General features: G+C 36.8%; 1 long non-coding RNA gene across 1 annotated transcript; it reads right to left on the bottom strand.

Annotated features, from left to right (window-relative positions):
* Window positions 1-2,719: 2,719 nt before the first annotated feature.
* LOC124387993 lies at window positions 2,720-4,651 on the bottom strand. The gene is made up of 3 exons (XR_006926306.1): window positions 4,555-4,651; window positions 3,012-3,123; window positions 2,720-2,921 (listed from the first exon to the last, which is right to left on the bottom strand). It is a non-coding gene; the product is annotated as an uncharacterized LOC124387993 (long non-coding RNA).
* Between the last annotated feature and the right edge of the window lie 3,034 nt (window positions 4,652-7,685).

Raw genomic sequence — 7,685 nt, 5'->3', positions numbered from 1 at the left:
TAGAATAGGTTTATATGTCAGTTTACCTCCACCCTAGGAGCCGAAGAACTCCTTCCACACGTGGGATGTGAACTGGGATCCCTGGTCTGACATGATTTCATCAGGGAGCACGAAGTACCGGAATATGTGGTGAAACAGATCCTTGATGGTCTCTAGAGCGGTGGGCAGGCCACGGAGGGGGACCAACTTTCAGGCTTTTGAGAACCGGTCCACTGCCATGGGGATGCACGTGTGACCGTCAGATCGGGGCAGATCGATAACAAAGTCGATCCCCAGGTGTGACCATGGCCGCTGCGGGATCAGCAGGGGGACCAGCTTCCCTGCGGGTAGGTGTCGTGGGGTCTTTGACATGGCACAGACTGGGCAGCCCTGGATAAACCGAACAACCTCCTGCTCATTCCAGGCTACCAGTAGCGTGCTTGGGCCAAGAGGAGAGTGCGTCTTCTCCCCGGGTGACCAGAACCAGGGGCTTCATGATAGGATTTGAACAAGATCTGCCAGCATGCCTCCGGGACGACGTCCTTCCCTTTGGGCACCCTGCTGGGGAAGGATCATCTTAGGCATGGATTTCCTCCTTCAACTCCCAGGCGATGGGGCATAGGATGATGTAAGGGCCCCAGTATTGCCCTCGCCTAGGCCAACGCCCTCCCGGTGAATGGGGAAGTGAGAAACGCCACCTTGGCTCGATCAGAGGGAACTTGTGAGGTTGCATCTCAATATAGAGATTTACTTGCAGAAGGAAGTCATTGCACTCTGCCGCTTCTCTGGAATATGAAGCCGGAGAGCCATCAGGCTGCTGAAGGTGGGTTGCAAAACCTGGCTGGCGGCGGTTGCTACGAAAGCCTCCCGGAGAGCTGCCGTGAGCTCCTTGATGGGATCCGAGATGGAAGTGGGTTGTGGATTCATCGAGGTAGTGTATAGTTGGGTACGATCTTCTGTCAGGCGGTAATCAAGGGACGGAAATAAGGTTTAACAGTCAGGAAGAAACAGTACTGGTAAACGGTGTTTTGCCTTTGCGCTAATGTTTCTTCGCTCCATAACCCTGTGTGCATCCTACATTTGGGTCCTCCCATCCACTCACCCAGCACTTACCTAGCCCTGCACCCATATCTCTGACAGAGTGAGTGTGAACAGGGACTTTAGGTAGGGGGAGAGATGATGGGAAACAGAAGAAGGTGGTTAGTAAGTGGGCGAGGTGCTGGGTGCTGAGGGAAGGCGTGGTCGGTGGTTCCTGACAGAGGATTAGATCATTTGATAGATCTGATCTCTTCATTGAATTGAGATGATTTCACAGTTTCTATGTGTTTTACTTCCATCTACTGGGCCTGATTGTGGGCAAAGATGTTAATGATGTATTTCAATTTCCTTCTAACAGTCATGAAAAATGTTTAAATGCTTCTGTTCCTGTTTCTTTAAGGATTCTTCTCTGTGTGTGATCCTAAATCCATTCATTAATACATATTCTACCACCATTATCTCTGGTTCCTGACCCTGATCACATCAAACATCTTTCTGGATATTGTTACTGTCTTCCCATGGTCTCTACATTTAAATCTTTCTATTCCAAAAGAAAAAAAAAAGGTTTTGTACTCCATCTTGCTTACCAGGATGTGATTCTTCGTTCTGTCATATCTGAGTAGTCATGGGGTGGTGGAGCAAAGAGGTTGAAAAATTACATCAAATTACATCTGATAAAATATATTCTTATATTTTATATAGTTCTTATAGCTTATTTATCTGCCTTCTTTTTCTTTGTTTTATTTTTTAATTTTTAATTTTTAATTTTTAATTTTTTATTTTGTATTTAATTTTTTTCTCCCCATTCTATTACTAAACAATTTATGTCATTTTCTTTGAATAAATGTTACATATAAAAAAATGTAGTCATATTTTTGCCATGGAAAGTATTATTATATTTTACATTCATTTATATGGGAAACATTGAGTAAGATTCTGGAACGAATTATGCTCGTTCTGAGGTTCCACTACATATATGAATATTTATATAGATATATATAGATAGCTCAATATACACTAATGTTTACAATCATTTAAATATTAATTATTGATCTATATAATTTTAATTATATGACTGTATAATTCCAAATCCTGTAAATAAAACCTCAAACTATAATAATATGTAATAATGATTATATCAGTATTTTAATGTTGTATAAAATGTTATCATAGATTTTTTTTTTTAATGTGGGAATTATTCAGCAAAAAATTTAAAAAAAAGGAAATTGAGGGTAGTGATATAGTTTATTATTTTGTATTTTATTTTTTTCTCCCTATTCTATTCCCTCATGCCAGGCCATCGTAAAAAGCATTTCAGTGCATGTCGTACCCTGTATGTATGTGTATGTGACAAATAAAATTTGATTTGATTTGATTTGATTTGATTTGATAAGAAGGTACCAATTCTGGCCCTTGAGTAAAGTCATTAACCTTCAACTGCTCACACTAGATTGTTTATTAGGAAAAATTCTATCACAAAAATTCATCCATTGTTGGTGTAAAATTAGTTTATATAATTACTTGAATGTAGTAATCTCATGAGTAATTAAATTAATCTCATCATGTTCTCCCAGTATACATGCACCAGTTCCTGGAAGAACCCAGAGTTTGCTAGAGAACAACCAAGACCATACCAAACATAAATCAATGTTCTAAGAAGAGATCATTCAGAGATGCAAACCAAGAGGCCATGAGTTAGGAATGTGCTTTTATTTGCATAAAAGACATCAATAAATCAGTGCAGTTACAACAATTTGCTTTAAAAAACATCTAAATCTAAATCATTATGAGACGTTTTAAATGTGTTGTCTGATTCTATGCTGACTGTTTAGTTTTTTAAGATCTCCTTCACCCAGTCCTTCTCAGGGTCCGCACAAATCCGATGTTCTTTTTTGGTTTCAAGACTGTAGAAGAAGGAAGACAAAGGTCAGAACTGTGGTCTGTGAATCACATAATTTGAATGATCTAAAAATAGCAGAAGTTTGAAATCGTACATGACTCCAGGAAGTGTGCAGTCGAATCTCGTTTGTTCAACATTGATGACGTTCGTTGGAGGCACCGGGATTTTATGAAACTCAAAACAGCACAATCCTGCTCCATTTGCATCTGTTACAAAATATTTTATTATTTTCTCATTTATTTAAATTAGTTACATCAAAGTAATAGGGCATTTTCTAATGATCTACATCAGCATTTACATCAAACAGAAAGTGATCTGTGGTGTATAAAACTAAAATTGTCATGCTTTTAATAGTGTATACATTTCAGGAATTTTCTGTTTATATTTTACTCAAGAGACTGATAAATAATAACATATTCATTATACAAATTCTTCGGTCTTTATCATGAGGCCTGTTTTAATTATCTACATCAGGCGTCTTTTTTTCAGATTTCTTTCTTTTTATTCTTTTTATATTCATTTCTGGTATCTACTGCAGAAACAATCTAATTGACTTTTGCACAGTACAGTGTGTACTGTATTGCAATATATTTACAGTGGAAACTCGCTTAAGGAGTAATTCGCATAACAAGCACAATAAAAAAAAAAAATAGCTACCTTAACAAGCGACATTTCGCATAACAAGTGACATGGAAAGGGGACGTCCCTCTCTTCATGTCACTCGCTTGTGCACCGGGACATTCGAACCCGTACTACAATAGTCTGTGTTTAGCACTCATTCCGCTAGCATGTTAGTGTCGCTTGTAATCACACATTTTTCCAAACTTGTGTTCAATCAACGGTTACATATTCTTGACGATGTTCCAGGTTGGTTCGTTGCGATAGAAGAAAATATGTAGATGATTTACGCTCCTAAACAATTTATGTCATTTTCTTTGAATAAATGTTACATATAAAAAAATTTAGTCATATTTTTGCCATGGAAAGTATTATTATATTTTACATTAATTTATATGGGAAACATTAAGAGTAAGATTCTGGAAAGAATTATGCTCGTTATGCGAGGTTCCACTACATATATGAATATATATATATATATATATATATATATATATATATATATATATATATATATATATATATATATAGAGAGAGAGAGAGAGAGAGAGAGAGATAGCTCAATATACACTAATGTTTACAATTATTTAAATATTAATTATTGATCTATATAATTTTAAATATATGACTGTATAATTCCAAATTCTGTAAATAAAACCTCAAACTATAATAATATGTAATAATGATTATATCAGTATTTTAATGTTGTATGAAATGTTATCATAGATTTTTTTTTTTTATGTGGGAATTATTCAGAAAAAAAAAAAAAAAGGAAATAGAGTGTGTTTATACAGTCCATCTCAGCACTATGTTGGAAACCCAGATTTTCACTGAACATCTGAATTCATGCTTGGGTTCAAAATGTGATTTTTTTTTTTTAAACCCAGAAAGTAATTAATATTTACACTAATATAAATCAGACTCCCGGTTTACAGTGAACACACAAACACACATATAATTAGAATTTAGTTATGATTAAAGGTTAATCGCTATATTTAAAATACACAAATAAATCTTACACTCTGCCATGGTGAAGGACTGAAGGCAGGAGAGCCCCAGAATAACCAGCAGAAGAGAACGGCAGAACATGGCTGCTGCTGATGAAGATGATGATCGTTAAAATGTGTTAGCATTTAAATATACAATAATAATGTAGATATGATCTCCACAATGGGGTTATAGCCAATCAGAAGAGGAGAGAGAGTGTGTGGTGTGGGTGGGGGGGAGGAGAGTAGTTTGAAGATGAGAAAACATTTTTTCTTTGAGCAAGCAAGGACAACCATCCCTCCACCCCACCACCACTTCTTCAGCTAGAAGCTGACTGTGGTTGTCCACAAAAATGATAAAGATCTAAAAAACTTTCCCACAGCTGTGTTTAATCTCATGCACAAATAAATAAAGAAAAAAAAAAGACAAATTTGAATCTAATTATGTTAAAACAACACTGACTGTAACTCATGTAAATCATTTCTACCCAATATTTTTTTAATTATACATCATTAGTATAAAACATCAACAGTGTCATAACCTAAATGTCAGCAACACCAATGAGATGGATCACACACTGCTTCAAATCTGCAAGCTGCAAGGTACAGAGAGCTAGCAGTCACTGTGCCAAAAGACACTGTCCTATGTCCATTGGGAGCTGTGCTACTGGTGCTATTCTGACCGTGGGCATTAACAGGAAGAACTTCAACAAGCTCAACCCACAAGTGTGTCATACGAAACAGTCCAGGCGATACTGCCAAGCTCAGCAGTTTGGGGATGGACTTGGCAGTATCGCCTGGACTGTTTCGTATGACACAGTGATAAAATCAGCAATGTTGTTATCTAATGATCATCATGCAAAAGTTGTTGAATGGTTTTGACATTGTTGGGGGTTAAGCTTGTTGAAGTTCTTCATGTTAATGCCCACGGTCAGAATAGCACCAGTAGCACAGCTCCCAATGTACATAGGACAATGTCTTTTGGCATACTGACTTCACAGTGGAAGAGCCTATCATCTCCATGACCGTTAAAAGCTTAACCGAGAGTGAGAGTCCTACAGTGTGTGAGCTCTTTTTTTCTTTTTGTTTTTTTTCTTATTAGAAATTAGTAAAGACACATGGTGAGGGTTAGAGTAAAGTTTATGGGTCAGTGATTTAGTGTTTAAAAAGGACCCCCAGCGGCCCCCAGCGTTTCGCTGGTCGGCAATGGCGCCTTCAAATCGACCATGTTTAGACGAGCTCACCTACAGACATGGATGCCCCTTTCAAGTTGTTCATTGTCTGGGAAGAAATAATGGCCAGAGCTGCTTAGTTCACTCTCTCAGGTCTGATGATAGACATGTAGTTGACAAAACTGCCTGAAATTAGACAGCAGGCTGTACAGTTCTATAATAAACTACATAAAAGTCAATGTAGGGAGGAGAAACGTTGTAAATCAGTTTTTATAAAGACCTGCGTCGACTACTAAAAAATTCAGTGGTAAAGCTGAAAAAACTCTTGTGCAAACAATATCTTTATAAAGTTCTACAAGACATGATGGATGGAAAGACCCCTGGCATCAGTGGGGTCCCAGCTGAGTTCTATAGTACTTTTTTCTGGGGGTGTTGGGTGAGGATCTCTTGCCAGTTCTCAGTGAGAGCATTGTGTCTTTTGGTAATTGGGAGGACGTCCTACCAGCACTTCTAATTGTGCTGATTTGAACAAACAGGTGGTCTCAAATACCTGGGAGTATTTATTTTCAGGATCCAGTCAGTACCTGGGCACCGAGAAGCTCAGGGGAACAGTTTCACTTTAACTTACCTCAGGATTTAAACATACACAAATGGATCTACTTCAGATACTTCACTAATATTATTGTTGTGTCTCCAAATCATGTACAGAAATATATATAAAGTACATTTCTAGTAAATGTTGAGATGATTAGATTGTTTGGATAGATCTCAGCAGTTGTGTGATTCTTTGCCTTGTCATATTTCAGACGTCCTGTGGTGGTTGGAGCACAGTGGTTAAGAATTTGGACACCTGATGGGAAGGTACCAATGTACCCACCTTCATCTGCTCATACTAATGAAGGAAATTTGCCAAATTATGTAAAAATATTATGTTCAAAGAGGCCATGCATATCTTCTGTAAGCTAAATTGGTAGAAATTGGAAAATGATCTTTTATTAATTATTTTTACAAGTATTCACCCATTGTTGGAATAAAAATAATTGATATAATTACTTGAACGTAACCCATGAGCAATTAAAATAATCTTATCATGTTCAACCAGTATGCATTTATACAAGTTCCTGAAATAACCCAGAATTTGTTAGAGAACAACCAAGAACATACCAAACAGAGAAACGGTATTCGAAGAAGAGATTATTCAGAGACACAAAACAAGAGGCAATGAGTTATAAATGTGATTTAATGCATAGAATATATCAATAAATCAGAGCAGTTACAAAGATGCTTCTGATAGCTATAAAAAAGCTTTTACCGTTATGGACAGCATGAATTTGTTTTAAGCAACATGTTAAGCTAAAGGAATGAAGAAACACGTTGATGTTGTCATCTGAGTCTAGGTCAATGTTACATTTTTGATTTTCATGATCTCCTTCACCCAATCCACCTCTGGGTCTGCACACATTTGAAATTGATTTTTGTAGTGAGACTGTAGAAGAAGAAGAGAAAGATCAGGATAAAAATGTAATCTGTAAATCAACTGGTTTAAATTGTGAAAAATAGAAGAAGGTTAAAGTCGTACATGACTCCAGAAAGTGTACAGTCGAATCTCGTTTTTGTGACATCGGCGACGTTCGCTGCAGGCATCGGTTTTTTATGGAACTCAAAACAGCACAATCCTGCTCCATTCGCATCTGTGACAGAGCATTTCATTATCTGCTCATTTATATCAAAGTAAAGATACATTAAAGTCATGATGCATGTTTAATGATCTACATCAAGCATTTTCAAGTGTTTTGTGAGAGTTTTGTTAAGAATCGGAAAAAATTATTACGTATTGTCATTATACTATTATAGCTATACAGTGTGTATATATATATATATATAATTTTTTTTTTTTTTTTTAAGCATGGTAATAGATATATTGCTACATTTAAAATACACAAGTAAAAAACTTACTTTGTGCCATGGTTATGGACTGAAGGCAGGAGAGCC

This window comes from Silurus meridionalis, chromosome 6 (genome assembly GCF_014805685.1).
Source record: "Silurus meridionalis isolate SWU-2019-XX chromosome 6, ASM1480568v1, whole genome shotgun sequence".
NCBI lineage: Eukaryota > Metazoa > Chordata > Actinopteri > Siluriformes > Siluridae > Silurus > Silurus meridionalis.
Note: the sequence above shows the minus strand (reverse complement) of the source record. Positions and strands in the feature narration are given on the sequence as shown.